Source organism: Oreochromis niloticus, linkage group LG12 (genome assembly GCF_001858045.2).
Source record: "Oreochromis niloticus isolate F11D_XX linkage group LG12, O_niloticus_UMD_NMBU, whole genome shotgun sequence".
In the NCBI taxonomy this organism is placed as follows: Eukaryota; Metazoa; Chordata; class Actinopteri; order Cichliformes; family Cichlidae; genus Oreochromis; species Oreochromis niloticus.
The window spans coordinates 20,115,135-20,139,711 of record NC_031977.2 but is presented as its reverse complement, the minus strand read 5'-3'; the positions used below and the strand labels follow the sequence as shown (position 1 = coordinate 20,139,711).

At 38.0% G+C, this 24,577-nt stretch overlaps 1 long non-coding RNA gene across 1 annotated transcript; it reads right to left on the bottom strand.

Annotated features, from left to right (window-relative positions):
* Positions 1-12,391: 12,391 nt before the first annotated feature.
* Positions 12,392-15,879, bottom strand: LOC112841861 (uncharacterized). The gene is made up of 3 exons (XR_003213275.1): positions 15,740-15,879; positions 15,557-15,645; positions 12,392-13,876 (listed from the first exon to the last, which is right to left on the bottom strand). It is a non-coding gene; the product is annotated as an uncharacterized LOC112841861 (long non-coding RNA).
* Positions 15,880-24,577: the final 8,698 nt, after the last annotated feature.

Here is a 24,577-nt window from a genome sequence, read left to right as displayed (position 1 = left end):
AAAACAGGAGACTGAGAATATAAAGATGCACTTTCATGAAAACATAATCTGACATTCACCGTTCAAGCCATTTGTCCTTGATGGAGGTCTGAAATATATTGGCATCACATCCCGGAAACATGATTATTGGAAGCTGTTTGGTTTTATGAGACATCAAATAAAATTCCAAACAAATAGATCTCCTCATCCTAGTCAGGGCTCAGGCCTCCTAAAGACTTATTTCTCACCATGTAAATCTTTATATTTATTGCATTTTACACAACATTTCTAAAACACATTTTAATAGTTGTTTCAATATCAATGACTGACAAACAGCATATAACACTGTACGATATTAAAGAACTGTATAATGTTAAAGTGTATTTGACGCGCCGTGTGTGTGTGTGTGTGTGTGTGTGTGTCTGTAATAATGGCCACTATCTACTGTCTGCTATAAAACTGTGTAGTGATAACAATGACACAAAGGTCTGGAGTATATGAACTAGCAGAGTAAGATGAGATACCTGAAGATAACAGTGGTGTCAAATACAACCCAGACCATACTGAGTCATTCTGAGATCATGCAGATGCATTTGGGGTGAAAAGAGGACACTTTAGTTCAGAAATGAAAAGATGATCTGGTCCCTTCACAGTATGGCAGTCAGGGCTGCATGACAGCTTATAGTAAGATCAAGATGACCAGAGGGCCTGCAAGATTGATGTTTTCCAATAGTCAAGACATTGTTTTGTTTTTTGTTTTTCTCTTTTCAGCCCACCACCTTGGAAAGTACGTAAAAGTTATGCCAACAGAATGCTGATACACTTGCACACAATCAGTGTTTAGTACAGACATCCCATGATGGACTGGGAGCAGCACCCTTCACCCAACCAGATACTCTATCCTACAATCTGTTAAACAAACCAATGATCCCCATCATGTCCTAGAGACTAGAGGAGTCCAACTTTCTTTGATCTTCCAACTGTGAGCAGCTAGCAGCCTAAAACAACTCAATTCACCTAATTTCCCCCTGCTGTGGGATGTTTCTCTGACATTTTATACAGTGTTGCACAATAACAAGCTGATATGTTGGACTGTAAAAGACCAATTGAGTCTGCCAAACAGTAAATATGCTATTTTTTTCCTCATCACCCCATGCCCCAGTATGTGCACAGTTTCAGAAAAATACCTAGAAACATCCTCTTACTCAGCAGAGAAGGGGCAAATGACCCAGGAGAGACAAAATGCAGCCGCATATGACAAGAGGAACTGCGAAATCAGCCATTTGTCTTTACTGTTGCAGCTAACAACAGAGGCAAGGAACATCATGTTTTACAGTGCCATACATTTTCATATATACAAACATAATACAATTCATGTTACAAACAATTCACAATTCATTATTGCTAAAGCATCAGTAAAGAGCAAAGCAAGGACTCCTTTAGTCTAAAGCCTCTATTGCTGAAACACATTGCCTGGAGTACTGTAAGTGAATCATTGCATCGCATATGCCTCAACAAAGTTAACAGGCCCTTGTCAATAGTTGTTCAAGTTCCAGTCAGACAAAAGACAAAAATGTGAGTTCATTAAAATGGCAAGAAACTGGAGGAAAGTTAGATAGACCCCACTTCAGAGATCCAAACCAAGGGTTGGCAGTGGGATCTATGTAGAGGAAAGGCCAAGACTAATTTTTTAAAGAAGTCAGAAAATATAAGGAAAGTAATGTCTTTCATTGTTTAGTCTATATCCAGGTGCTCTGGATTTGAAATGAAAAAATGTCTATGAGTTGAAAGTGCTAACTTTCAATTCTAAATATGTTTGAGACTAATTGCATCTATAGTGGGGGAACAATGTAACACTTACATAAATTCAGGACAGTGCAGCATATGCATATTACCAGCAGAGTAGTTTGAAGCCTTCTATTTTTCTGATTTCAAAAATGCAGAACAAAGACCGGTGACACCTTTGTGAGTCATGATTTTCTATATATGAAGTGTTTATGTTGATGAGTCACTGTTTAAAGCCAAAAATAGCATTGGCAGCACTTGATGGCATCTAAAACAATCAAACACTTGTTAAATATTTACAACAAGTGAAGGTTGTGGGCTGTTTTAGAGGCGGTGCAGAGAAAAGCAGCAAGCAACATTGCACTGCTTTTTGCAGTCTGATAAAGTGTTAATCTATTTATCTAGAGCTCAAAAATCACAACTTGACACTCACTTCCGTGATAAGGTTTAGATAAGGTCATATTGACAAGAGTGAGAGAAGTCATTACTGGACAAATACACAACAGTTACATCTCCTGTGGCTGCCAAAGGGATGTCGCTTGATAGTTTTCATCATATTTCAGAGCTCTTTAGTGGTGAATTTAGATAATCAAAATGGCAGACTGCCAGCTTGTCAAAAGCTTGTCTTGGAGCAGCTTGTCTTTTGCTTTGGCATTTTTATTCATAAGCATTCCCACTAAGTGCTTTTTGTTGTATGACAAAGCTAAGCTGAGGCCTATTTTCACCCTGCTGAGAGAGCAGTTACTGGAATCAAAGCTAGATCACAGTTGTCACAATGCCATTTCATTGTGTATTACCATAGCATACCACCAGCTCCAACAACCACTGCTATGTCAATGAAAAGGCAGAAGGCACACAATCAACACAAGTGAAGTGATCCATTCGTGTAAGTGGAAGTGTGGAAAATCGCCAGGTATGTTTGTATTTTTCTAAAATTTGAGAACGTCCTCTCTTACATAAAAGGGGTTCATAAATTCTGATCGGGTGTGATAATTACACTTTTTATCCCATTCAAATCAGTAGGTTTATACTATCAGGTGTGTTACAGCTGAAGCCTTTGACTTATTAGACTAAGAGCCTCAGTACTCCCTCTAACACATTTCATTAGCATGGAAAATCCACTAGGGATATGAGATTACATTATTAAATGGAAGCTGTGCAAGTGATTGCTGTTGCCATTATTACTATGCAAAGAATCCAATCATTTTTGATATGTCCAGAGTTTGCTGTACAGTAATAGAAAGGGCACAGAGCAGAGAATACAACCTTACAGTCTGGATGTGGTAACCTCCAGTTGTAAGTAATTGCTGGCTATATCACAGGCTACATGTAGATTAAGCTACCACCCCTCTATGGTCATCATTATGAAAATAATATTAAGAGCTTGTCTGTTATGTAACTCTGTGTGAGTTCAACTCAGCAATAAGCCCCAGAGAATATGGCCTGCTGGATTATTAAAGTCTGGTTCTGTCTATATTGATTGGTCCTGATGCCCTTGAGGGAGGCAGGCTGTTTAGTGGTGTGACGGGCACAGTGAGTCATAAACACAGCGACAGGATGTCAATGAGCCATAAACACTTCTATAAAAACTATCTCTCCCTGGTGCTGCTGAAATTTGTTTCACATCACATAAACATAGAGGTGAATTGACAAGGCGTTTCAGTGCGTGTATTTTTCCATCATCCCATTTGGCTGTAATAACCCTACTGTATATAGGAAGAGAACAGAAGAACAGAGGAACAAAGGAGGATGTTTTTAATGTAACAACATAAATGAGTTGTGAAGTAAAAAATAAAATAATAACTACACCGTTTTCTTTATACTACCCAGCCTTCACAGCAATCAAACATGCTCTGTTACAGTGAAGGACTTCAAGAAAACAAATGTTAAAAAAGATCTAAAGATTTGCAAATCATGCTTTACCCAGGAGGCCCACTTAGCCCAACCAGCTTTTATTCATACAGGTTATCTCATTGCATTTCAGTAATGTAAAAGTGCTATCCATAACATTACAAATCATTTTACATTATATGTACATTTCTGAAACTCACAAGTAAAATGCACAAGCAACATGTCCCTGTGCACTGTGCCTAACACGAGGTGCACCATTAATTTGTTTAAAATGATAGCTCTTTCTGCTGTTGGTCTGAAGTAATGAAGCATTTTTTTAAGTTTCACACACAGAACTGGCATATTATAATAAGTAAAGACATAATGGTGTTTGACATTTGAATGTAAAAAGTGTCAAAAACCTGTGAAAATACAGCAGCATCTCCAAAACTGATGATCTTATACCATTTGACACATGCTGCTGGGAAAACATTAGCTACATTTTAGTCTTAGTTTCTATGGCACATTTAGAGCTTTGAAGTGTATTACATACTTTAATAACATTTTCAGATACTATTTCAAGTTAAAACATCAGCATAAACATTATACACACATTGTTTATACAAGGGCATATGCTCCATTTTTGTGGAGCTGACAAAGCCTATGCTACTATATATATATAGCAAGTAGAACTATACCCAGCAACAGAAGCATGTAGACAAACCAATGGAAGTCACTATGGCAATGCCTACCCATCCATAAATATGATTAGTTGTGTTCTTTGGAACCTGGAACCTGCCAAGATGCCCTGTGTATCCAGCAGCAGTAGCAGTAAATTAAACATATATTATGTACAGTATCTCATAAATAAATGTCTACAGATTGCAATCAGCACTGTACATCCACTTTAAGTAAAACAATAGGCATTATATTTTTGTCATTTTGTAGTTAGGTTCCTGTGAGTTGTGTTGGTTATTAACCACTAAAATACCATTCTTTAATGTTTTACCTCCTATTGTACATGTTTAAGAAAGTAAATGATTATATTTTCACTTTTGATATTGGGTGTTTTATGTCAAAGTAAGGTTTAAAAATACTTGTCCACATGCATCAGTTAAAGTAGAGTGTACACACACACAAGCAAAAATGTGAACAAGGACAGCACTTTGAAAGAGAAACTACACAAACGTGCCTTACATCTGAACAAACAGTGTCTTCATTTGTAATCAGTGTGCATGCAAAAGTGGTGCCAAGCATCATGCTGAGGGAGCTCCCATAAGGAGAAGGTCTTGGCAGACACAATATACTGGCAGAAGGTGTCCCAGACCTCTGTCTTCTGTAACCCCCAAGCCCCCCAAGCCCGCTCTACCCCCTAACCAACCAATCTCTTTCTGACTCAGAGACTAACAGACAAGAGACAAAAGACAACGTCTGTCATTGCTAACGGCTAGGATTGTGTCATGAATGAATATCATGTGGGTGACGAGGGATTTTGGTTCAAACTCTATGGCTAAGACTATAAAAATCTCTGAATACATAATCTATTATTGCTCAACAATAGTGGCAATCATGAGTCACAAAACATCACAAGTACTGACTAGGGACATTCATTAAAGGATCATCAGACAGTACAGTAATTAGTACAGACCCAGTTCTCAAGAATATCAATTTTTGCACTCATATCTTTTTGACAGAAATCCTGCTGTTTCTAGATTAAGTACAAAAGAGTTATGAAGCAGTCTCTGTAAACAATTATCTGCATAGAAATATAAACTCTGTACACAAGAGGCAAGCAGAGACTGTATCCATCAGATAGATAGATAGTCATTCCTTGGTACTACTCTTCTAAGTTAGTTGCTTTGCTGTCTTATGACTCTTATGTCTTATGACGGAGGAATTTCTCAATCTTTGTTTCAAATCTATGTGCTTTTAGCTAGATTGAATATAAGTAGTTGAAGTAGTGAATATGTTAACCAAGTGATAAGCTGAACCTTGGTAGTTTACTACTGCTGGGTGATATAATTGTTACCATGTAAACCATGAAATTATTGTGAAATATTTTGAAAAAGATAAAAGTACATATCCTCACTGAGCTGATCTGAGAAAGTTAAAAAACAATAGGCATTTCTAAGATAGAAGTGAAAAACAAAGGCCAGGTCAGAAAATCAAGCTGCCCTGTCCCACAGTGATGGCTGCATATGAAAGGTACTCTGACAGCATTACAATGGACACTGACAAAGACACAAGCATAGAACAAAGCAGGAGAGACATAATGAGGCAAAAAGGTGGGACACTAGCCAGAGCACCTGTGTCATCTGCTGGCTGTGATCACTGCATGAAACATTGAAAAAAGAGAGGACAAAAAGAGGCAATCTGTAATAACAGGAATGCCATAATACTGAAAACCCAAACAAGCTGGCTCTTGCTGTCTAAACCATTCAGATACTAAGCTTTTTATTATATATATATAAGACATTCCTTCTTAATTCCTTAAAGAAAAACGCTGGAAGAGTAATAACTTTGTAGGATAATCATATGTCTGCAAAATTTAACAGAAATTTAAAGAAATGTAAAAAACAATTATTAACAATTTCCTGCCTGTAGAAAGTGGCTAGTAGAATGCAATGATGGAACTATATATTATGTATGCACTCTGTTTGTGTGTGTGTTGTCTATGATACAGCACGGTTTGCATTATAATAAGAGTATTTAAAGTGGGAGCATATATGACTTGCATGATAATTTTCTATTTAGATGATAGAACCATCGTGTTATTTGTCTTCTAATGAGCTCAATGGACTTCTAAGAATTTTGACTGGTAGCAAGATTGACATAATGCACCTAGCTAGCTGCTTCAGCATTGCTATGAAGTTACTTGTAAGTTAGGTTAAGCCAGAGGTTCCCAAAGTGTGGGGCCCGCCCCCTAGGGGAGGCGCAGAGCAGGGGCGGATCTAGAAGGGTGGCATGGGGTGGCAACTGCCACCCTAAAATGATCCCTTGCCACCCCAAGTGCCACCCCAGTTTTGCATATGACAGTGTTGTTTATTAAAATAAGATAGCATTAACAGTTTGAGCGTAGTTACAGTCAACAGTGAATATAATTGCTAAAACTGAATATATTGCATAGTGTTCCCCCCCCTCCACCAGTAACAAATGGTTCAGCCCATAGCAGGACCGGCTTTTTTCTTGTTTTCAGTAGCAAGCCATGCTTATGATTGTGCCAGAGCACATTTTGAACAACACCATGGGAATTTCGGATTTAACACATTTGGTTGGATGTTACACTCTGGAAATGGAAGGAAGGGTGAGTGTTATTAACCCTGTGGGGTCCACCGACACGCTGCACCTCCAAATCACATGACTGTTTTAAGCTGACATAGCAACAAGCTGCAGACACGCTGAGTCTCTATTTCAGCCTACATTGAAAGTTCGGAGTTCAAAGTTTTTAAATTTTAATTACAGGCCAGTAAATCCAGAGTTATGATAATATATATAAGCCACGCTTTTTTCTAAATACTGTCGTCACGTTTTTGTGTGTGTGTGTTTTAAGCGTTTTCTAAGGACAGCGCACAAACAGTAAAGAAAGGAAAAAAAGCCACCTCTTTGCTATCGGTGGAAAAATGTACCATGTCGACCAATTAAAAAAAAAAGTCAACACGTGGGATTTTGTTGTTTAGGAAGAGGGGAGAGTTTTGGGAGTGACGGTAACGGCAGCGAGACAGAGCGAGCGAGTGAGAAAGAGAGAGAGTGAGAGAGAGAGTTTTTAGATGTGGGAGATTTGTGACGTTTAGTGTGGAGTGTATACTTAGTGTGTTGTGTTGTCTTGTGTAGTTGTTCTGTTGTGTAGTCGTTTTGTTTTGTGTGTCAGTGAGGGCACTAATGAATGTCACAAAGGCACATTTGTAATGTAAACACTGTCACTAAGTAGAAAACCAGCGGAGTGATACACCTGCTGTTGTCAGGCCTGCAGGTTTATCCCTGTGCTGTTCTCCTCTGTCTTTTGGTGGACAAACTTTTTTTTTACTGGCACACATCATTTGTGGGGCATCTTATTGCGACACCTGATTGTTCTCTCATTTTAGTTTTAGTAATATTTTTAAATAGTTGTACAAAATGAAAAAAAAAAACGGCAGGTGTATTGGCTGCATTTTTAGATAAATAGTTGTATATGTTTACAAAATGTACAATTTATATTTGCATTTCAAGTTATAAAAATTTACTCAACATGTCTGTGGGTTTTTTTTACAGTAAAAAAATACTACTAGGATTTTAAGTTCTTTGTGTGATTTCAGATCAGTAATACTAATGCAGTATGTCAGTGAAAAAACAAACAACTAAATTCAGTTGAGCTGAAAATAATGATACCAAACAAGGCAAGGGGAAAAAATCAAATGAAACAATTTGAGGGTGAAATACAAACGTAAACTCAAAAGGAGTCAAAAATGGCCGGTTGTATTTCAGACCTCAGTGGGTTAATCCAACAAATCATGAAAAATTAGGTTTAAATTTTTGTTCATGACAGTGCAGATTTCTGACATTTTGTGTAATTTAAGCTGTAACAATGTGATTGTTTTCTAACAAAAAACAGTGTGAAACTTAAGTTAGACTTGTGTTTGTAAATGAACCGCCCCATGTTGTGTAGCTTTCTGGATTTCATACTTATTGGGCTACATATTTATTTATTATACAGGCTATATAGTACATAACATCAAAACTCACGTGTTTTATGCAACTAAAGTGTGTAATTATGTGGGCTACAGACAATAATTAAGTTATAGACTATGTTTATATGAAAAACTTGTATACTTACTGCATTTGAATCATTTTAACCATATGTAACCACCTGCATATTTGTTTGGGGAAAAAAAAAAAGGCTTTGATTTTGCCACCCCATTTGATTTCTTTGCCACCCTCATGCCACCCTAAGAAAATTTCTCTAGATCCGCCCCTGGCGCAGAGCCATTGCAGGGGGGGCGCGGTATGAAAAGGAAAAAACAAAAAGAGCGCTTGGACACTGTGGGCAGGTTTTTGACGGGGCTCCCACACAAACGCAAAGCAGGAGATGAAGCATCGCCAAATATGTTTCCAAACCAACTTCCTTCCAAGCCAAAGACAGGAAAATATGGTGAAGCATATCTTCCCTTTGGCTTCACCTGCACAAGTGCCAAGGTAGGTCTCCCCTGCGCTGGGCTCTCCAAATCACGGACAAACAGTATCCCACATTCTTGATTTTTAGTTCACAAACACTTCTTGTAATAACTAACTACTCCTGACATTTTGGACATGTTAGCTCTTTATGCAGTAAAGTTCAGTGGGATACAAATAACATCAGGCTGATCCTGCCGTAATTTGTTCCCCCGGTTCAAATCACGGACAATCAGTATCCCACAGCTGTTTATGTGTTTAAACCCATTTTGCACAGAGAGGCATTTTTTGAAAAATGTATTGATAGCAATGTTGAATATTATTACACAGGAAAAAAAACAACTACACGTAAAATAATTACACCGTGACGCCTCTGCCTTTCTAAATGGAGGGACAGTAACTGCGTGTGTCTATGTAAGCGTGTAAAACCTGAAGATAGTCAGATTAACAGTAACAGTATTTTGTCTCTATCTGCCATTCTGCAATTCATCTCATGTAAACAATAACGTGGCGCACAGCGTGACGTGAAAAGAGGCACATACCTTTGTCGTTGCGTGACGAACTCTGTATTCCTCGTCCACACGTAAACGCAAAAAAGGAGTTTTAAATAATCTCCGTTTTCGGTGAATCGCAACGCCGTTTACGTGTTGACGAAAAGCCCAAACGCATAGAAACAGCTGCGTTTTCAAAAATACCCGTGTAGGTGTGGACGTAGTGTAAAGGAGTTAGTAGTATATTTTATTACTACCTGTAATTTATTGCCGTTTACTTGTATTTGCTTAATTGTTTACTAAATGTTTGAGGTGTGAAATAAACCGCAATGGAGTTTGTAAACAAAATATGGGTGTGTGTGTTTGGAGGATGTGTTTGTGGGGGGGGCGAACATTTTTCTTGTAAAAAAGGGGGGCCTGGCAAAAAAAGTTTGGGAACCACTGCGTTACAGAATACATTTTGGGGCATGTATTCTGTAATCTGTAACAGAATACATTTTAAAAGTAACCTTCCCAACACTGGGTTAAGTAATAAAAGACTGAAATGACTTGTACAAATGAGTAGAATTGTAGATATGGCCCTTATGTATACACACCTGTCATGCTGAAATTGTATAAGTACTTATACAGGCAAATAAGTTTATCGTGATTTTTACTGCTTTTATCTGAAAACACCATTCTGTCATGGAGCTTCTCATCTGTTTGTATCATTTTTTAAATGACTCCCATTTTGTGGAATGAGTTGGTTATTGTCTCTGGAAGCAGGCTTAACTTTTCTTGACCGCTCTTCAGTTAGAATGTATGGCACGTGTTGTTTCGATGGGCATGTCAGTGGCACGTTAACAATGGCTGGAGCTGGACAAGATGAGAAGTCAACAGTTTTCTCTGCTTGTTTGCACATGCACAGTATCCAGGAGCTACAGTATCCAGAGTCATACACAGTGAAGCTAAAGTATGTAAAAAGTATTTAAACTAAGCTCAACCTTATACATCAGTAGAGTTATTATATATATATAAAATACTTTCCCACAGAATAATTACTTTTACTTTTAATATTTTAAGTACAATTTGCCATAATACAATTGTATATGTAGTGAAGTGTTCTAAAAAATTCCAGTACACATTGATAGTTAAGACAAATATTCTGATACCTTTACAAATGATACATTTTATGTTTCTTCAATCAGGAAGGAGTGCAGAAATGTGAAGGTGTCCAGGAGGAGTGCAACAAGATACGCAAGGCTTATATATTTAAAAAAAAAAACAAAAAAAACAAGCTGCACTAAATCATTAAATATTTCTATAGTTTCTTCTTATCGTTCTGCAAAATCACTGCAGAGATTCTGCATGTGTGTGTTTTGTGAATGACAGTAATACATTCATACAGAAAGTTGTATTCGTGCATAAGCGTTGCACTTGCCCTCAGTGGGGGAAAAATGCTCCTTAATGGATCCCTGTAATGTTCCAGCCACAGTCATTAGGGACTCAGACAGGCAACATATATTCAGAGGAAATCTTTGAGTAATTAAAGGAACCGCTTGCTATTGTGAGAAGGGGGCTGGCTTTAATAGGAAGTTCTATTAGTCTGTCATGGTGAAGCCTAATGGCTGACCACAATACTATCATTAGAAACTCTATCTGTTTGTGTGTGTGTTGGCTAATCGCATAATTAAATGGACTATGATTCATCACAGACAAGTAATGGGAATACAAACCTTTCTCCTCATTATCTGTCTCTGTCCTTTTGTGTTTCTATTTCATCTGAGCTTAGTTTCAATTTGATTAACGTACTGAGTATCTTTCTTTAAAGCTTTTTGTTACTTAACGCAGAACTGTAATTCCTAATTTCTTTGTTTCTATTTTAGTTTTAAGCCATGTTTCCCTCACCCCTCTTTTATTCAGTGTCATTTTTGCTCCTCTTCTTTACTGTCTTGTCCTTTTCTATAACCTCCCATCATCATTATCCTAATGCTTTCATCTTTCCTTCTCTGTTTGGATTCATTCAATTTGTCTTTCCTGTCTCTGTCAGCGTTTTCTCTTTTCCCATCACTCCGACTCCAATTTCCCTTTCTCCTTTTTCAGGCGCTCTCTTTTCATTATTATGTTACAGTAAAGCTATAGTATTTGCCAAGAGTGCTGCTTTCTGTTAGCATATGGTGAAGTATCTTGTCTCCGCAGAAGTCATCAGTATTTGCACTGCCCCGTCAATCCTGTAAAATCTAAGCAGATGGTTTCTTACTATTAACTGCTGATGAACGTGTTCTTGCCCAAACGGAGGATCATAATGCGTTAGATAGATTTAACTCTTTTCTTTCTGGAAACAACAAAACAGAACACCTTATTTTTAGCTTTGAGGGGGTTTTGTCAGGTGCCGCATTTTCACAACTGTGTCTCCTACACAACACTCCCACAATATTTTTCTGGTTTGTTTTGCAAACTACATATATTCCAGGATGTGTGACCTACCTGTGCTGCTCACAAGCTGTGGATGAGTGTGAAGCAAAAAGGAAAATGTTTTCGGTTAAATAGATTTGTGTATGTGTTTCTTTACTTGGCTAAGCACTGCTATAAATTTATCAAATGTATCATATTTGAGCTGTTATGCAAGAATGAAATGCGTTGGGAAAAAATGACCTGATGCCATCAAGTTTGCCCAATATACAGCTTAAAAATCTGCAGTGCTTTTATTTTATTTCATTTTAATTTATAACTTTACACATCATGTTTTGTTTTATAGAGCCATTTTCACACAAAAGTAAAAGTTAGGCAGCATTAAGCCAAAATTTTGAGATCCATGATTTAATAGGATCCTGTCAGCATGCTTCCCTTGAGAGTGTTCAGTATCATCCCACAGCCATCTTGTAAGATCTATCTGAGCAGATGGTCGCTCCTCATGAAACTCTGATGACAGCACAGTAATCTGACTCAACAGAGAAAAAGGCTGTTGGATTAACAACTAACTCCAGTCAAGTGGAATACCTACACAGGTGCTCAGCGCTGAGCTGGAATGTCCTACTCATGACAGTTACTGGGTAAAACAACGGCTGTCTAGAACTACATTTCTCAGTGATTTTCGAAATTAGAAACCCCTTATTTTACATCTAATTTATTTTTATGTATTTGGTTTGCCAGTGAAGACACTGAAGTTGCCAGTGTAGAGGTCTGAAACTTTGTTAGTGACCAAGAACATGCAATCAGCCTATGCAAACATGTTCATCTGGCTGAAATGACTGGCTGATTGGTCTGCTGACAAATCGGTTGCCATGGATGTTATGAGATCCCTGGGCAGAGGTGATTGGGTCACAGTTTCTGTAGTGACTGTGGTCGAGAGTTACACTGAGGGGCCAGATGGGGCAGCAGCAGGGTGTGAGAGCTGCTATCCTCAGTACTTCATCACCTCAAAACTAGAACAGAGAAATAATGTGATGATGTGAAATGATGAGCTCAGTAAAACCATTTTTACAGGGTGTGGACATAACAAAAATTTCTAAATATCACATTTACTTACTTGTATTTGTCGTTTTGTGTTGTGTAACCAACTAACTGACAGTTGTGTGCTATTTTACTCTTGCCATTTTGATGTAAGAAGTATAGGGAAAATTCCAATCCTTGGATAGAAGTGCAAACATTTTAAAGATCAGACATTGAAATGGTATCATGTTAATCTAAAATCTGTAGATTTACATATTTGCTTGTCAACAGTGGAGCAAGATCTATGGTAAAAACTGACAATTAATAATAACTAATTTTATTATTTCCTCGAGCATTTACTTATCTTTAGAATTTTGCCAAAATTTCATACAATTTGAAATTCCTTCTGCACTGCAAACCTCACTGTTACAGAGGGCTGCAGAGAGCCATGTGTGGCACATTGTGTCGGCATCCGCTTTTTCCCACCAGACAGCCTGTTCAACCACTCACCCCACGGATGACTCAACCAACCAGTTGGGTTAATTTAGAAATAGCAAAGCTTCCCCTTCTGTGAATATCGCATCTTATGTCACAGGCGTTCTAAAACAACAATATGCAATAAAAGCTCAAATTCAAAAATTTACATGAAAAAAGTAGAAATACAAATGAGGCCCCTGACACACACAAATTAACCAATAGTCTGTTGTTTTAACTGTTTTAATAGTTAGTTGTTGCCTCTTTGTCACTACAATACCAAAATAACTCCATTTACACAACAGCTAAAGACTCTTGTATAAATTGAGTGTACAATTGAGAATAGTTTGACAAAAGTCAGTTGTACACAACGAAGCCTAAAAGAAGTATTGTGAACTTTTTCCTAATGATAAAGTGATTTTGCAGTCTCTCTTTAAATCACAGCTTACACTTTAGCAGAGATTTTAATCAAAACAGTTTATCATTCCTAAAATAAAACTAAAAAATAAATGGATATATACAGTTTTTTTTAAGTCAAGAGAAATCACTCTTTACAGGTGATGCTTAAGAGGCATGTAAAAAGTGTATGTGTGTCTGTGTCTGTGTCTGTGTGTGTGCGTGCATGCATGCATGTGTGAGTATATGTGTGTGTGTGTGTGCGTGCACACGTGTATTTCTGCATGTGAGACTGTCCCAGTGTGTCCTCAGCAGGCCTGTCAGTCCAAGTCATCTTTACCTGAATGATGCCACCATGACTCCATCTGTCACCAGAAGCCCAGGCCAGAAGATAAAAAATGAAAAAGATACTCAGAGTGAACACAGAGAACAAAAACAATGGTGTGATGAGATCGAAGGTGAAGGCAAAATACCTGGGATTCTAGATAAAATTAATAAAACTAAAAGGATGTAGAAAGAAATCCAGATTGTGAACAAACAAACACAAAAATGACTATCACAAAGGAAAAGGATTTACAAACAAGCAGACATATTAAAAGAAAGGTGTGAGAGACAAAAGAAGAAATGTACACAGACAAAACCATTGTCTACTCATACAAAGAGAATTATTCAATTTTGCTGCAATATTATCCATAGGTATGAGTTGTTTATTGACATATATCTATAAAGCGTCTTTGAACTCTATCTATTCTAAGGTAGAGAGACCGATTTCAAAGGATCTCATTCCAGATATTGAAGCAGCAATGAACAGATCTCTGAATATACCTGTGGAAAAATACTTGTGAAATTTTCTTGTCATACTATCTGCTTTTGACGTTTTTAACTTTATACCAGTGAATAAAAACATGCTTTGTGAAGCAGAACAGCCTGTGAAGGACAATAAAAATATTATTTTATTATTTATTTTTCTGCATCAAACTGAGGAGTAAAGAGTGTAGTATGAAAAAGAAGCTAACCACTGCAATTATGCATGGGTCTGTAATGATGAAATGTGGCCACTTGTCCAGTTTGGGGTTCAGAGTGATTACCACAGGGACCACTGATGCCTTCACCCTCCACATCTTCTCGAGTTCTTCTCTCAATCCTTGGTACTTCTCCAGCTTCTCATGTTCTTTCTTCGTGATGTTGCTGTCATTCAGTATAGCTACATCTATTACTACGGAAATCTTTCTCTGCTTATCTACCACTACTATGTCCATTGGTTAGCCATCACCAGCCTGTCCTTTTGTACCTGGAAGTCCCACGGGACCTAAGCTTGGTCATTTTCAAACCATCCTAGGGGGCGTATTCGATTTTTACCATGGGACTTCTAAGCAATACTCGGCACAGATATTCCTGTATACCATGCCAGCCACTTGATTATAGCGTGCCAGCTATGGCCTGCCTGCTAGCATCTTGCACCCTGTAGTTATGTGCTAGATTGTCTCAGGGGCATCTTTGTACAGCATGCACCTTGCCTAGTGTGGTAGACCCCAGTCTCTATCAATCTTATGCTTAGAGTTTGGTATCTTTCAGTCCAGCTTTGTCCAGCCACTGGTAAAATTTCTCAGAATCGGCCACTCCTATCTGCCAGTGGCACATGTCATGCAGGGACCTGTCCTCCCATGAGGCTTCCTCTTCTTTAACTGGTTTCTGCTACCTCAAGTATTCACTAAGCACATGATCACTTGTGGCCATCTTCCTGATGTACTCATGGATCCCAACCAGTCACGGCAGATGGCCACCTCTCCCTGAGCCTGGTTCTGCTGGAGGTTTCTTCCTGTTAAAAGGGAGTTTTTCCTTCCCACTGTCGCCAAAGTGCTTTATAAGGGGTCATATCATTGTTGGGGTTTTCTCTGTATGTATTATTGTAGAGTCTACCTTACAATATAAAACACCTTGAGGTGACTCTTGCTGTGGTTTGGCGCTGTATAAAGAAAATTGAATTGGATTGAATTGAATTGAATCTTTGTTGTTTTATCATGGATAGTGCTTCTGACACTCACTAGTCATTGGCCTCCTTCCTTGCACTTAGCATAAGGGCTCAGGGTGCTGGTGTCAGAGATGTGAAAGCAGGACCCAAATGCAGGACGCCCTATGTAGAATACAGTGGGTTTTATTTACAGTGAAACAATGACAACAAGTGCAAACAATCCTCTGTGTGTGTGTGCTTTTCTTCATGTGCTCACTCCCCGCTCCCGTGCTGTGACTTCTCCAGTGTCCGTGGTGATTATCCTTATCCTTTTGGTGCCTATGTAAAAAACACACACTCCACTCCCTCCATTCGTTTCCCCAACACTCTGGAAACAACGTCAGGGCTGCAGTTAGTGCACACAGTTGACTCAAACCAAGACATTGTCACACGCAAGCTGGAAATGGACTGATTTCTCACAACAATCCAGCGCTGACTGAAACTCAGCTCCTCTGTTAAGTAGGTCTTCTGATGTGGCTGATCAGCAACAGGTGAGTGTGATTAACCTTCAGGTGTGGCTGGCTTAACGGTGGGAAACTCTCTGGGCCTGACGTCTCCGGAAACCCCGGACACTGCCACACAGGCGGAAACAAGGTACGGAAAGAAAAACACAACAAACATGCATGGCAGGTCGCCTGGCAGGGACTGTCATTGTTGGACTTGGGCTAAGGAACTTCCTTGTCTTGATTTCAGTGTAGGTGTTGATTTCCCAGATCTTCTGACTCCTCAGGACTTGCCTAACTCTCTGCAGGTATTTGGAACTTTCTGCTTTCCTAGCGGCCTCTTCATAGTTCCCATTTGCTTGTTAGGTTCCTAGGTACTTGTAGCTGACCTATTTATATGTAATGTTGCCTTTTTGTAGTGCAATTTCAATTCTGACTGCCTATCCTGTCCTTGTTACTATCTGACAACACTACTTGGGAGATTTGGACATACACTTTAGAATATAAAGTGCCTTGAGGCGATTGTTGTTGCGATTTGGCGCTGTATAAATAAAATTGAATTGAATTCTGAAATCACTGATGTAGATCTTAGTGATATAGATCAGTGAATCAATGTCTCATTCACGCATGACATACAACATGATGTCATCTATGTAGTGGAGGTGGCTAATGATCGCTCCATTCCATAGTCAGTATCCGTAACCAGTCTTGTTAATGATCTGGCTGAGGGGATTCAGGTGTATGCAGAACAGTGGTGGGCACAGAACATCTCCTTGGTAAATCCCACACTTGATGGCAACTTGTGCTATTGGCTTGGAGTGTGTTGTCCACGGCATTCAATCAAATTCCTGGGTGACAAGAGACAGGTGAAAACAATCAGGGATAACACGACAGGGGAAGTTAACTCTAAAAAATATACAGAAGAAACAGAGCTGCCAAAATAAAACAGTAAAGCACTCACTACACACAAAGACAAGACCCTAATAAGCTTGACACAGAAGGACATAAGATGGAAGGCTACGAAAATAACAAGCAACTATAAAAAATAAACCTTACATCAACAGGAACTGAAGCAAAGAACTAAAGTCTTAAGAGACAAAGGAATGTGAAAATCAAATGTAAACAAACAAACCATCAAATAAGAACTAAAAGTCCTAAAACTCTGAGTTTAGGGGCCAGGACCACAAGAGCAATTGCTCCTCTAAAATCATTGCTGATGCTTTTCCTACTTGGGAATGTTTTAACACACATCTGAGTGCACCAGACCAACAGATTTGTAAGACCTGATGACATAATTTAAAAACCTGCGGACCAGATGATTTTTTAATACACCCTGACATGTAAAACTTTAAAACCGGGTGTACCTTCCTTCTAATATGACTGTATCTCCACAAAAGTTCACATGATAATGTGACCTCACTAGTGATCCTGAGTGAGTCCCTTAGTTCTTAGAAGCTTTGCACACACAGACCCAGATTTTCTGTGCTGCCTAAATCCTGCCTAGGCTCTCAGTCTGTAGGTCTTAGCATTTCAAGGATCTGGCTGTGAAGCTCAAAAGCTGAGCTTACTGATGTGAATCAGCACCATCTGGATAATGTGGGTCACAGCATTTTCAGGAGACACAATGTTTCTCTAGTCGGTAATGTAGTCAGGTCAAATCTGACTGTGTCAAGTGTCAGTGTCTATGTAAATAAAACATTTACTTATGCATTTATGCTGCATGTGCAAAAATTCCCTGAGCTACTTCCCCATAATGTAGAGCAGAACATTTCCCAAAAAAATCACTTTCCACATTCACACTCTCCATCAAACACACACATACATTACTTAGGTTGCAATTCGCCCATACTGCTACTACCATTTTCAAGATAGTCATGGTTTTTATTCACAAGCTTTTTCAGGAGAGCGCAAAAATGATATAGCTGGGTTATTGACAGAAAGAGCTGAGAGGTCATTTAACCTCAGCGGATTTTCCCTCATTCTCAGCAACAATGACAGTTAGCAATGAGAGAAGGAAAAAAATGTCACCACTACAACTAGAACCTGAAAAAAAGGAAAAGAGGTAAAAACATAGGGGTATATGCATAGCAGCAGAAAAATGAGCATTTGCATCATTGTTTGTGTCCTTTCTGCATTTGTCAACCTCCAGTCTTGAAGTCAGCTTAGTTTTGTTCAAAGAATAAAGACTCAAACTGTCAATCACTGGCCCATAGACTGAATAATATTACGGGTTCATAAAAGATGCAATAACTATTAGAAACACAGAATAATTAGAGGAGCAATTGTGTCAATCATTCAGCGAAGTCTGCTTTGCGCCATCTCAAAGCTGTAAATGGCACCATTTTCTTGATAATACCACTTAAAATGAAAGGGAACAGAAAGGTCAGCGTCATTTTCTGTCTTTTCTCTTCTTGCAGCCTCATAAACAGAAAACGAGTCTAACACTTAAGTCTGAGATAAAAGAGGAGCTGAATAGAATACCAGAAAGTTTCTAAATACCACAAAGACAGTGTTTTTCTAAAGGGACAGTTTGCTCCAATATCAAATTCTTTTTTTATTCTCCTGGTTTGTAGTTCTATTTATCGATTCGTGGTGACATGACATGTCTGACTTATTTGGACTCAAAGGAATCAAAGTAACTAAAAACTACTGAGAAACAATTAGTGTCTTTTTCTACAAACTATGGCATGTGGTTACTCAAAAAAAAAAAAAAATCAGAAATACTGAATATTGGAAGCACATAATTTTTACCCCAAATAAGGTAAAGTTGTTTCTGTTGACAAAGATTTACAGCATCTCTCACTATTGTCTGTACTTGAGGTACAGTTGATTACTTTTGCAATGGTCTGCTTGATTTTCTAAAGAATAATTTTCTGATTTGTTTTGAAATCTCAACCACATCATATTCCCTTTGTTTTATTGAGACTTCTATTCGGAGGTCTGCTTCCTTACAAAAGCCACTTTCAGAAGAAATAGTGGGTAAACGCAGGTTGTATGGATCACCATAATTAAGGCTCCCCATATAAATTCGAGCAGAAGCTTCACATGTCACAATATGCATTTGAATCAGCTTTTGTTCAAGTTACATGTTTTAGAATTAAGTAATGGTAAGTGCGGTTATGAGAACAGAAAGTGTTTAAGTTTATAGACTTTGTAAACTGATTTGAGAAAAACCTGCACATAGGCATCATTTTCTTTTCTTCAGATCACTTCCTGACTGCAAAAATATGTCCCCTGACATCAGTTCAGTGGTGTTTTCCAAAAGAAAAATTTAGGAAATGTTCTGTTTACACTGCTAACAAAATACTAAACAGTAACCTGATAACTGTTGTTGTATTAAGAAATAAAAATTTTCACACATTAAAACTTTATTTCAAATCATTGTTAAATAAGCATTCCTGAAAATGCCATTTTTAGATTTTTAACACAGACTATTGTGTTTAAAAAGCTATTATTCTATGTTATATTTATATTACATATCATGTCAAAGTATAACTGGGTTTAGACTTATTACAGGTTATGCAAGCAGTGTGAGTGTGTGTGTTTTGTCCTCCAGAATGTGGCGTCTCTTTTTAAACATTTGACACTGATGCTGAAATATATTAATGAATCATTTTAAATATACTCAATATATTAACTGATAATGAGATCATTATAGGCGTAGTTACCACCAAAGTAGTTCAACTACTCCTCCACAATTTCATTCATGTACTCTCAGTGTGCCAGTCCCCACTTTTAGGCCCAAAAGGGTTTCTCTCTTACACTTTTTTCCCTCTCTCATAGCTACTGTATAGATCACAATAATGTTAGTGGTGACACTCCCTTCCATGGTCATTCATCTGAAACAGAATTACATAAGCCATTTACCACCCGGTCTCCATGATGGATGGCAGGGCCTCCAGCCAAAGCACCCAGGCCTGATCGCTCCGCTTTTCTCAGTGACAAATGTCACCAGAAAGACATATGACACCTCTCGATTTCCTGCAGTTTTAAATGAGAATATGTTTGTGATAGGAAGAAGGAGATAAAAAAACAAACAAACTAAATGCATGAGGTTTTGTCATACAAAGAATTGCAAGAAGCAATATAGCAGTATCTTTTGTTTTTTAGTTCCTATCTTATTCTTGGTCTGTGTTGAAGTAATTTTGCCAGTCCTCCAGAGATCTGTGCAATTATCACATTTTGATTGATTTATCATAGAGAGAGAGAGGCAGCGAGAGAGAGAATAAAGGCGAGTGCACAAATTGCATGAATCAAATGCTTCTCGTATTTCAGCTTTTACATTCAATGCACACCCAGAAAAAAGTCAGCATGATGGCAATACACTTGGTTTGTACAATACAGCTGCAAAGAGGACAAGCAGTTCAGCAGGTTCTCAGTCATCATGGCAGCTTAACCTGGTCTTTTTAAAGGCTGTAAGCATGCAAAGTCTCTCCGTGGTCAAATGATTGTTTCTGTTTTTGCTTGCTTGTTTTTTATAACCTCAGTGTCTATACACCAAGTTGATAAGATTTTTTTAATATATGTCACAGTTTATGTATATGTGGAAATCTTAAACATCCAGAGAAATATCATGTTGTATCAATTATTTTGTCATGAAACATTTTCTGACATCCTCTCCCACAGTACTACCCAACCCGATATCACGACCAAGTGTGTAATAGACACGCTGGTCCACTGTGACCACTGGAAATGGACACACATGCAGAAATTGTATTATCAGAAAGGGTACATAATATATTTAAAGCCAAGAATCAGTAGTTAGCAAAAAAGGTATGAATTACATCGCCAGAAACAATTAAGTTAATATGCACATGTAATTGTGGTAAAAATGTCTGTTTAAACATTTTCCTATGATTACTTTCACATTGGATTGAATTAAAATATCTTCCTCTGCTTTTACTGCAGCTTACTGCAACTCCTGCATGCATGTCCATTTCACGCTCTGGAGAGGCAAAGCGTGAAATGGACACTGTGGATGGGCGTGTCTATTACACGTTTTACCGTGATAGTGGGTTGCATTACCATATACACTGTAGGGTTGTAGCTACTGGAGGATTCAGTGACAGGAAAACATGAAGACCGCAGAAAAAAATGTAGCTTGTAAAATAAAATGGTTTGTTTCGATCAATATGACAAGGATGCAGAGACAAAAGGTACTTTTTATTCTTATAAGAGCACCCCCTACAGGTCATAGCACAACACTATAAAAATACACACAAATTTTAACTATGATCAGCAAGAAATCAAGCTCATAGGGTGCTTTAATTCAGTGTCATGTCAGGAATCCATTGACAACTTTTTCATAAAAAAAAGTTTACGTGGTGCAGCACATGTTCCAAAAGCTGCTTGCCTAAAAATATGTTGGCATTACATGAAAACTGATGAGAAGAATATTAGACTGTCTCCAATCAAAGCACCCAGTTTAGGTCTATAGGAAAATAAAAAGTAAAAAAAGAAACTGTGTGTAAAGCTGTGGCTGTACACACAGTTTTTGTGCTGGCCACCCAATTATCAGTGTGCCATCCACTGATGCTGGGCACTACTGATTTACTATTTACCGCAATGTTCTCTATTATGCACATCACAACAACCCTCACCCCTCATAAAATCATAGAGCAATGTAATAATTAAAATTCTCCTCCAAGACAAAGGAATGAGTATATGTAATGTGAGGAAGTAATGATGACTGCTGATATTCTGTGAAAAAATAATCCACACAATAGGCTATTGCTCATCTACAGATACTGATCACTGACAGACACCTCAAATCTTTATTTTCACTTTTGTTCTTTTCTTACCAGATCCCTATTTTTGGCAAAATTACTATGATATTTGACAAACAGCAAAGACTATGTGCTATGTGTCACTTTTTTGTGCAGTCACAAGTCAGCCTCTATCACAATTAAAATGTTATGCTTGGGGTGTTAAACAGATGATTGGTCAGAAGTGGTCCGGAGGGGTTTCAAGAGGAGAGAGAAGTTTTAATTATGTTCTGACATTTCATCAAACTCAGTGAAATATTTGTCCAAAGTGTCCTCAGGACAATCCAGGAGTTTTCAACATCCATGATGATTTTTAACTCCATACAGCTGAAGACTGTGTAGAATACCAAGTTTCATCCCAGTAGTCTGTGCATAACATCCTAAACATTTATTTTGGTTGCTTTTATGACATCCTGTGAAAGATTTAATGTCTACATCAATGTAACTGATGTTTGGGCTTTAATGAGTTAAAAAGAAGGGCCTCTGTGCCTCTACTGTTGGTGCTTAGAGTAAAAATACAATCTTCACTTCAGTCATTAAGTCTGTTGGTTTCTTGTCAGCTAGATGTGTCTACTAGCTGAAGAATATGTACTTTTTAAACCCAAAACTGCTGTCGAGTCTTATTTTTTGGTGCTACATGAAAGTAACAACAAAAAGAAGAATGAATATATTGCTGCTACCCAGTACAATGGAAATCAAAAAAATACAGCAGTGTATGCTTCCAATGCCTCCAAGCACAACATAAGAAAACGGTTAAGTCAAGTCATAAAAGGGAAATGAATGTGTGGCATGTTTTTGACCTGGTCAGGACAAGACCCCATCATATAAAAATCTGTGAATCTTGTTATACCCCCTACTGTGCCAAATGCTTAACAGCCACTATTCTGCAGCTTTGTGCCTGCTTGAAAATGGAGCCCACAGTTTATGTGTTTATGAGAGGGAATTTGTCAGGTTAGTAGTTGCAGTATTGTAGGCAGATCCATCCATATATATATAAATATATATATATATATAAATATATATATATATATATATGCGAGTGTGTGCGTGTGGCTTTGGGGACAAATTTGAGTGCATGTATGGATGGCAGATAGAATTTAGACCAGTCTGACACATGATTTATAGGAGCAATTTTACCCAGCTGTCATTGCACTTTATTCAGTTTGACATGATGTTTGTGCAGTGTGTGTGTGCATGTGTGTGTGTGTGTGTGTGTTTGTGTGCACAAGCATGCGACCGTGCGAGAGTGCATGCGTGGACGCGTGTGTGTGCGTTTCCGTGCATGCATGTCACCTAAGCGAGCTAGCAGAAAACTGATATGAGCAGAAGAACATTTACTAAACTGATCACTGCTTTATTTTAATGGACAGAAACGACTTGTGTCACGTAGAGCAGATCTGTATTAAATCATACATCACACTTTATCCATTTTTCTTCCACACTGTGTAACCATTCTTGTCATGAAAATCTCATTCACCTCACTTAATGTGGTGCTGTTACGTACAATTTCAATTCTCATCACCCGTTTTTGCTTTCTCGCTAACTGTTAATGACCGTGAATAGACAGAGCCTGGAGACAGCAAAGTAAATTAGTAGGATAAATTAAATAAGGTCATTTATTAAATCATAAGTCCTTGCTGGTTACACGTTTCCATAAAAATATACAGTTGCAACTGTTTTGTAAATATATTTGGAGAAATAAAAATGTAGTAATCCTAATGTAGAAATGTAAGTGCAACAAAGCTTCTGAAAAAGAGATGTCAAAGTAAGGGAAAATGTGTGTGACTGCATAGTCCTGAAAATGCAGCACAGAAAAGACAAATAAAAGACACATTTCCTTATTGTAAAAGACAAAGAGATTAATGAGGTGCTGCCTCACTTTCACCGTTTTTAACATGAGAACCTTTTAGTGAAGGTGAAGCATTACTGCATGTTGTAATTCACCAACCAACATCTCATCTTTTATACCACAATGATCTCCTTCTTTACTGAACTGATCATGTCTTAAGCTTACTCTCAAACAAGAACCAGATACTAATGCTTTTGCTGAATATATAAATACCTTCGAATTACTGAATCATATATCGCTGTTGGCATATACTCTACTGTTTCTCATCTTTGAGACATTCTCTGATGACGAAGGAAATCATCTTATTTTGTATTCACATTACATATATAGGTGGTATTTAACTATAATAGACCAACTCTAGGTCTGTCTGTTTGTTTCTTTGTCTGCAAACTCTTCCTGCACAATCAAGAGTTGCGCAACCAAATGGCACAGGCAGACATCTTATCCGGTTGTTAAGTGATGGCATAGGAACCCTGCTTCCAGGTCCAAACTACTCTGCGTTTATTAAGGCTGCTGTGGTTTTTAACATGTTTTAATGCTTTGTATCTTGTTCTATTTAATCTGAACAAGCCCCTAAAAACAGTCAGTGATCACTGTCGGCCTCTATCGGTTTTTATTACCGCTATTCATCAGCAGCACGTTTTAAAGCTCAGTTTTAAAACCTTACGATGCAACTACAGCCCAGCCCATGCAGCAATAAATTAATGACTAACCTCATATTTTGGATGGATTATCTCAGTTGTTCTCCTGACTGAAGTTTGGTCCGTTTACAGCATCCAGCATTTGTCCCCAACCATCAGGAACCCTCATGTTACCTTTTATTGAGTGGAAAAAAGTTAGCATTCCTCCTCCAGCTTCACTGTGCTAATGTGTTTATATTGTGCTAACCATAGCTGTGTAGCTAGCCACCACGTAGCACATCGTTATATAACAGCTAGTCCAACTTCAGTAACCCTACAAACATCACTACTGATTAGTTTTGTGTCTTCATTTATGTA